This window comes from Bison bison, unplaced genomic scaffold (assembly GCF_000754665.1).
Source record: "Bison bison bison isolate TAMUID 2011002044 unplaced genomic scaffold, Bison_UMD1.0 scf7180017864283, whole genome shotgun sequence".
Classification (NCBI taxonomy): domain Eukaryota; kingdom Metazoa; phylum Chordata; class Mammalia; order Artiodactyla; family Bovidae; genus Bison; species Bison bison.
This window is the reverse complement of record NW_011494855.1, coordinates 298,753-307,314: the sequence shown is the minus strand read 5'-3', so window position 1 is coordinate 307,314 and position 8,562 is coordinate 298,753. Positions and strand designations below refer to the sequence as shown.

Here is an 8,562-nt window from a genome sequence, read left to right as displayed (position 1 = left end):
TGACCAACCTAAAATATAACATATTAAAAAGCAGAGACATTACTTCACCAACAAAGGTCCATCTAGTCAAGGCTATGGTTTTTCCAGTGGTCATATATGGATGTGAGTGTTGGACTATAAAGAAAGCTGAGCACCTAAGAACTGATGCTTTTGAACTGTAGTGTTGGAGAAGACTCTTGAGAGTCCCTTGGACTGCAAGGAGATCCAACCAGTCCATCCTAAAGGAGATCAGTCCTGGTTGTTCATTCGAGGGACTGATGTTGAAGCTGAAACGCCAATACTTTGGCCACCTGATACAAAGAACTGACTCATTTGAAAAGACCCTGATGCTGGGGAAGATTGAGGGAAGGAGGAGAAGGGGACGACAGAGGATGAGATGGTTGGATGGCATCACCGACTCAATGGACATGAGTTTGGGTGGACTCTGGGAGTTGGTGATAGACGGGAGGCCTGGCATGCTGTGGTTCATGGGCTCGCAAAGAGTCGGACATGACTGAGTGACTGGACTGAACTGAACTGATGGAAGAAACAACCCCTTTCCTTGTAAAGAATGCCATCCAAGGAGTAGGTGCTCTAACTGGTGCTATATTGAGAAGAATAAAAAAAAAAAAAAAGAGGCTAATCATTACCTACTTACACACATACTGAATGCAGATCTCTGTCCTCCAAGGAATTACAAATCAGATGATAAGACAATACATGAGTACCAAAAGCTAAAAAGAAATCACAAGTATTATGTGCTGTATACCATCCATAGTAAAAGCTCCAGGATTTCAGTGGAGGGAAGGCATTCTGAGGCTGGAGGGCAGAGGAGGTGGGTCCTGAGCAGGGCCATGGAGCAAGGAAGATTACCACTTGAGGTGTCAGTGAGATACTTCTCCAAAATGTGAGTGTGGAGAAAATAATACTGCTTTCTGAAACTTAAACTCTGATTCAACACATGATTAATGCACATAGTCACCCCAATGAGACAAAGCCTCCCAGTCTAAAAAGCCTTGATTCCAAACTTCTTGAATCTATTAACATATCTAAAGAGAACTGCATATGATGCTCAAACAGCTCTGCCCATCTGAGCACCCTCCAGATTAGGGCACTAAGACAAATTTAAATAAGGGTCTAATGTGAAGATGCTGTTCTGTCAATAGACAGCCAGGCTGGAAGAGCCTTGCCATTAGCCATTCCACTCATGTAATTTCCTTTTCTGACTACACATTCACCCAGCAACTTTTTTGATAATTAGGTTTCTTGTGTAGTTTGCCTAAAGGGAGCAAAGTGCTGGTCAGGCCAAGGAACATCAGGACTTCTCAGCAATTAAATTTCTCAATGTAAATGACTGCATTAACATTCTGGCTTTATACATCAGTCTCTTGTGAGCTTTGTTAATACTAATCATCATCCCTGAATTAGAGTAATTCTAGAACACAGACAAAATCAATTTTCAGACCCTGGAGAAATGCACATGACTTGGTTTGTCTCAACAGAGAGTTCATTCAAGAGTTTAGAAACCCCAGAGAGTATAGTTTAGTCAGATAACTTAAGACAAATTTGTGTCAAGATTTCAGTATCATGTTAAGGAATTTGGAGTTAACTTTTAGGCAGTGGGAAGTCATTTGCGAAATTTGAAGGGGGGGGCGTGGCATGTGTAACATGCAAGGAGATCAAACCAATCAATCCTAAATGAAATCAACCCTGAATATTCATTGGAAGGACTGAAGCTTAAACTGAAGCTCCAATACTTTGGCCACCTGATGTGAAGAGCTGACTCACTGGAAAAGATCCTGATGCTGGGAAAGACTGAGGACAGGAGGAGAAGGGGACGACAGAGGATGAGATGGTTGGATGGTATCACTGACTCAATGGATATGAGTTTGAGCAAACTCTGGGAGATAGTGAAGGCCTGGGAAGCCTGGCACGCTGCAGTCCATGGGGTTGCAAAGAGTCGAACATGACTTGGCAACTAAACAACCACAACAACATGATTGAAACTGTTATTTATCATGTATTATCTGTTGTATTCAGCTCTATTTGGCAGAACTCATGGCTTAATTGAGGAGCTAGCCAAGCAAACTATTGATTACAACACAGCGTTTTAAGCACACAGAGTACTCTGAGAGCAACAAGGATAAGGAATTATTTCTCAGAAGAGAAAACTTACACATTTTTCTATTAGAGTTAACATTCTTTCTATCTTCCCTTGTATTTAGATACTTTTTTAGTTAAAAGAAATATATCAATATATCAAAGAGCTTCATAAGTATATTTCTGACTCTCTACTGAATACTCTTACCTGGAGAGGCCGTAGGCATTTCAAAATTCAACATTTCACAAACTAAATTAGCTATCTTCTCTGCTCTTCATAACCATTCCGGCTCTTCCTCATGTGTTCCCTACCTTCATGAATATAACTGTAATGCTTCCAGTTATTAGTACAGTCATGCTAGACCATCTCTTCTATCCTCAGCATACAATCAGTCCTAAAGCCTTGTAGATTTTTGCCTTCTTATTACCTCTTAGATTTATTCCTTTGCAGAGCCACTGCCTCAGTCAAGGTTTTAATCATTTGTCAGCTAGATAACCGAAAATTCATCTAAATGGTATCCTGCCTTTGTTTCATCTAGTTTCTCTTCTCTCCAGGATATCCCTGGCCTTGAAGCTAGGATAATAGTTTGCTTAGTCATTCACCAGACACATATTATATGTCAGGGATTTTTCCAACCATAGGGAATACCCTGATGAACAAAACATTCAAGGTTCTTGCTGCTCACAAACCTGATCTTTTAGACAGGATATTAATTGTGAGAAAAAAATGAATAAAGAAATTTTCAACAGTGATGAATATTATAAAGAAAGTACAATTAAATGATGTTGTAGATAGTGACTGGAAGACTGGGTTGTCATGAAGGGCTCTTGGGCAATGGCAGTTAAAAATGGATGATAAGAGGTAGCTATTCATACAAAGGTCTGGGCTCAAAGTATTTCAGTCAGTGTACCCAGGATGGCTGCAAGTTTAAAATCTTTAAGAAATGAGAAGAAGGCAAGCATGGCTACGATAAGAGGATGAGAGAGAGAAAGAGTGGTACAGGATGATACAAATGAGTCATACAGAGGGCACTCATGTAGGACATAAGTTTGAGTTTAATTTACATAGATAGTATGGAAAGCTATTGAAAATGCATTAAGGAGAAGAGCTATGATTAATTCATGATTTGAAAGCTCACTCAAGGTTTTTTATGTAGAATGGATTATAGAAAAATAAGGAAAGAAAACAGATCAATCTAGAGTTTAGTGCTAAAGTATAAGTAGGATATTCAGTGCTGTGGATGATGATGACTGTAAAAAAGAGAATTAGGTATTCTGGGGATATATTTTGGAGCTAAAGCCAATAAGACTTGCTGATGCATTGAATGTGAGAAATGGGGGGAGGGTGGGAAGAGGAAGCCAAGAACCTGTAACTTGAGTAACAGGGTGAGGATACTGGTGTCACTCTCTGAAATGGAAAAGACTGATGGAGGAGGTTTTAGAGCTTTCAACTGCAAGTAAGAATCAAGAGTTCTATTTGGCCAAATTAAGTTTGAATAAGTACCATGACTTCAAGTACAGAAGTCAAATAGGCAGTTGAATAAAGAAATATGGAGGTTGACGGAGAGTCATTGCTAGAGATATAAAGCTTGGGAGTCACTGACATGTAGATAATATTTAAAGTCATTGACCTAGTGTAAAAGTAGACTAGAGAAAAGTAAAGGATGAGGACCAAGGCACTCTCATATTTGGAGATCAAGTAGGGGTTGAGGACACAGAAAAGGAGACTAAAAAGGAAGTAGCAATAAGCTGCAAGAAGCATCAGGTGAGTATGATGTCAAGGAAACCAAGAGAAAAGACTGTTTCAAAAGGGAGAGAGTGGTCACACCAGTCAGAATGGTTGTCATTTAAAAGTCTACAAATAACAAATGCTGGAGAGGGTGTGGAAAAGGGAACCCTCCTACATTGTTGGTGGGAATATAAGCCATATGGGGACTTCCCTGGTGGCATTAGTGGTAGAGAATCTTCCTGCAATGCAAAAGACATAAGAGATGTAGATTCGATCCCTGGGTCAGGAAGATCTCCTGGAGGAGGCCATGGAGACCCACTCCAACATTCTGGCCTCGAGAATTCCATGGACAGAGGAAACTGGCAGGCTATATACTGTCCATGGGGTCCCAAAGAGTTGGACAGGACTGAAGCAACTTAGCACCCAAGCAGCCAGTATGGAAGTTCCTCAGAAAACTAAAAATAGAATTACCATATGATCTAGCAATCCTGCTCCTGAGAACATACCGGGAAAAAAATATAATTCAAAAAGATACATGTACCCCTATGTTCATAGCAGCACTGTTTACAATAGCCAAACATGAAAACAACTTAAATGTCCATTGACAGATGATTGGACAAAGAAGATGTGGTGTGTATATAACAGAATACTACTCAGCCATAAAAACGAGTGAAATATTGCAGCAACATAGACTCAGCTAGAGACTATCATGTGAAGTGTAGTAAGTCAGAAAGAGAAAGACAAATACCATATGATATAACTCATATGTGGTATCTAAAGCATGGCACAAATAAACCTATCTACAAAACAGAAACAGACTCATAAACATAGAGAACACACTTGTGGTTGTCAAGGTTGTTGGCGGGGGGGGGCGGTGGATGGACTGAGAGTTTGGGGTTGGTAGATACAAGCTATTATATTTAGAATGGATAAACAATAAAGCCCTAATGTATAGCACAGGAAATTATACTCAATATCCTATGATAAACCATAATGGAAAAAAATATTTTTAAAATGTGTATCTATATGTGTAACTAAGTCACAGCACAGATTGGCACAACACTATAAAATCAACTATACTTCAAAAAATGAAAGTGGCAAGAGTCGTCACCTTTGTCAAATGCTGCTGTGAAATTAAAATAAAAGATGTTGCCCACTATACTTGGCACGATGGAAGTCATTGGTGACCTTTTCAAAATCAGTTTGAGGAGAGCTGTAAATAAATCTGTACTGGAGAGAATATGACAAAGGGGAGAAAGAAGAAATGACAAATAAAGACAGCTGAAGCAAATCTAATCATGCAACTCCCCTGACCTGAAACTAACACAGCATTGTTAATCAACTATACTCCAATATAAAATAAAATCTTTAAAAAAGAGCAGAAGCTTGCCATTCATCTCACACCCTTTAGAATAAAGGTCAAACTCTGTGCCTTCAGATATACAATGCTCTTCAGTATCTGGGTTCTTGCAACCTAAGCAATTTTATCTCCCAACCATACTCTCCCTCCTACTACTATAAATACATGAGTCATGCAAAGTCTCTTCCTCCATATGCATCTCTGGGTTACTCCTTGCCCTTTCCTACATAAAAAAAAAAAACTCTTATACATCCTTTGGTCCCCTTCAAGAATGACCATATCAGGCAAGCAGTGCCACTCCCTTCCACATGATTTACTCTCTCCTTAGACTTTCCATTGCAACCTGAACGACTACATAGTGTTTACCTCACTACACTGCAGTCTTCTTTCTTTCTGAAAATTTATTATTTATTTTAATAGAAAAAATAAACCCTTCAACCTTAAAGAATGTAATTTGTTTTCATATTGTTGTAGAGAGTACTTATAAGATAGGAGCATCTGCTACCAGTTCCAAGGATTTCACATATAGTTTAGAAAAAGTATTGTTGGATTCAAACAAACATCAGTGTAGAGGAACAAACATCTCTGTCTCCTCATTTTTCCATAATTTTACTAAATCATCACTAGGAAAGCTGGTAATGGGGCTATCATATAATTATTCCAACACTTGGTAATGACAGTGAAATCAGCCATCCCAATCCAGCTAAATTATAAAAACATGACCTTTAGTAAGGTCATGTACTCCCTTCTCTCATTTCTGGAGCACAAAGGCTCTACTTGATACCCCATGGACCAATAGTAGACTTGAGTTATAATGTGTAGATTCCTTTCGGTTATAGTTGCAAAAGAAGTCTTGAAATTCTTGATGGTTTGACATCTCTTGGAAAGAAACAAGCTAGGAGGCAGACTGCTGATGTGGATTTGCTCAGATGGACACCATTCCCAGATCTTTAAGTGATACATCCAAAGTTCTCTCAGTAAAGTTGTGGCCATGACTCCACTATCTCTGGCTATCTTCTTTGATTTTTAATGCCTTACGTTCTTTACCAGCTGTTGCAGCCACTGCTTGGTAAAATTCTGCCATGAAGTCTGGCTCACTGACCTCCAGCGCCTAAGAAATTCATTGCATTCCTGCTCAGCCCAGCCTCCAAACCACTAATCCCAAAGACACAGCTGGCACTCAAAGACACAAGGTGGTCGGTTTGCTCTAGACTTTCTAGCAATGGCTGTAATTTCCCAGGTGCTGTAGAAAAATATCCACGCTGAGGACCTGACCAGCTAGCAAGTCAGTGAAGAATACACTTCATCTCCTGGGAAGTGACGTAAGACATTGGGGGAGGGGAAGAGTTAGAAACATTGTCGGGTACTGAGGGTAACGGAACGACAGCGGTATCGAAGAGGAAGATGGTTCCAGTGGCATTCTCCCCTTTTTTCTCACAGGGCACCCAGAGACCATCACAGGAGTGTTTAGACTCCAACTGTCATCGCCACTTACATGTTTCTACATTGCAGTCTTTGCTTTGATTATAACACTCCTCTCCCCTCACTCTATGACACTCATTGGCAACAGAATAAGAACAAACTTTGAAGTTTAGGAGCATTTCTAGGAGATTTGTGTCCCTAGATTTAGATCTTGTACAGAGCAGTGTTCTCCTAGTGCTTCCTAAACAAAAGCCTCTAAAAATACATATTTCATTGTTAATTTCTTAAAATTCTTCAATGTCTTTTCTGAGTCTATAAAATAAAATACCAAACACACTGGCATGTTGAATAAGTCCTTGATGATTTTGCTCATTGTAACCTCTTCAGCATTATTTCTCTCCACCTCATCCTGATCTTCACATACTGGGTGTACACCAAACCATTTCCAGGACAGTTTTTCTCAGGTTTCTGTACGCTGAGGTGCGCTGCCAACTTTTCTTGGAATATCTTTAAGAACCAGCTCAAGGGTCACCTCTCCTTTTAGGTTTTTCCAGATTCACCTCTCTGTCCTTCTAGCACACTAGACACTCTTCATTTGCCATGTTGGGTCGGTAACTCTGTTATTGCACTCATCACATTTATCCTTTTATCATCTTGTCTTCCTAATCATTTGCAAGCTCTGTTGAACAGGAACTTTGCTCAGTTCATCTTTGTATTTCTAGCACCCAGTACATTCCCTGACACACAACAAGCACAGAGTTAATGAATACTTTTCTTTAAATCGTTTGATTTAAAGGTGATTTCAAGTTTTAATAATATCTTTTAGATTGATTATTTTCATTATTAGGAATAATTTGTAGGTGGTGAGTCTTTAAAGTGCAAAGAACAAATTCACTTCTTGAGGAATAAAGGGATAGGCTATGAATTTTAAAGATATCTCGTAGTCCCCATCTTCCTGTGGAATAGAGTCACAGTGATAAATAACTGATCATATTAGACCATTTGCTCCAATCAAAATGAGGCAAATAAATGTCAAGTTAAAGCACATCTTCAATTCACATTTGCATTCTAAAGAATTAGCCATTCAGGGAAATTATTTGTTTTTATTTCCTTCCACGTTTTGAGACTACTTAAAAGTTTTCAAAGGAGTGATAAGACATATAGTTTTTCTTTCAAACTGTTTACAAGTCAAAATGATTTTGAAACATTTTCAGACATTTTTACAACATGGGACCTACGTTTTTTATCGACTTTCGTGTACTTTTTTCAATAAACTTTTCCTCACATTTTTCCTTGATGATGGACCCCACTTCTAGACGTTTAAGTTCCCTCTACAGTGACAAGAGGGCTTCCCAAGTGGCTCAGTGGTAAAGAATCTGCCTACCAATGCAGGAGACGCAGGTTCTATCCCTGGGTTGGGAAGATCCCCTGAAGAGGGAAATGGCTACCCACTCCAGTATTCTTTCCTAAGAAATCCCATGGACAGAGGAGCCTGGTGGGCTACAGTCCGTGGGGGTCACAAAAGAAGTTGGAAGTTGGACACTACTTAGCAACTTAACAACGACAATAGTGACAAGACACACACCAATTACTTCAAAAAGAATAAAAAGTTCACGAGGATTGTATAAACTTAGGAGACAGCATTGTGTTATCACAATAATTGAAGTTGTCCACTTAATAATGGCACTTTAGATTAACAAGCGGGGGCTGGGCAGGGAGGCGCAGCGCGGGCTGCATCGCTTAGAGTAAGAATCTGGCCTGAATACCCTGAGCACTATCTGAGCGAAATAATTTGGGCTAACAAACCAGACTGTGGGATATCTACTACGCGAAAAGCCAGCCCCAACCTAAGACCGCCAGGCCCGCGCACGGAACAAAGAATTGAACAGAGATAGCCGGCTGCAGACCTTCCCCCTCCGGTGATAGGCAGCCAGAGCCGGAAGGGGGCAATCGCAGCCCCAGAGAGACATTA

At 39.9% G+C, this 8,562-nt stretch overlaps 1 protein-coding gene and 1 pseudogene across 1 annotated transcript in view; both read right to left on the bottom strand.

Annotated features, from left to right (window-relative positions):
- The window catches only part of SLC44A5 (solute carrier family 44, member 5), a 432,423-nt gene that overhangs the window by 158,854 nt on the left and 265,007 nt on the right, over positions 1-8,562 (bottom strand). The window lies entirely within an intron of this gene.
- On the bottom strand, positions 6,169-6,588 carry LOC104995537 (annotated as a pseudogene).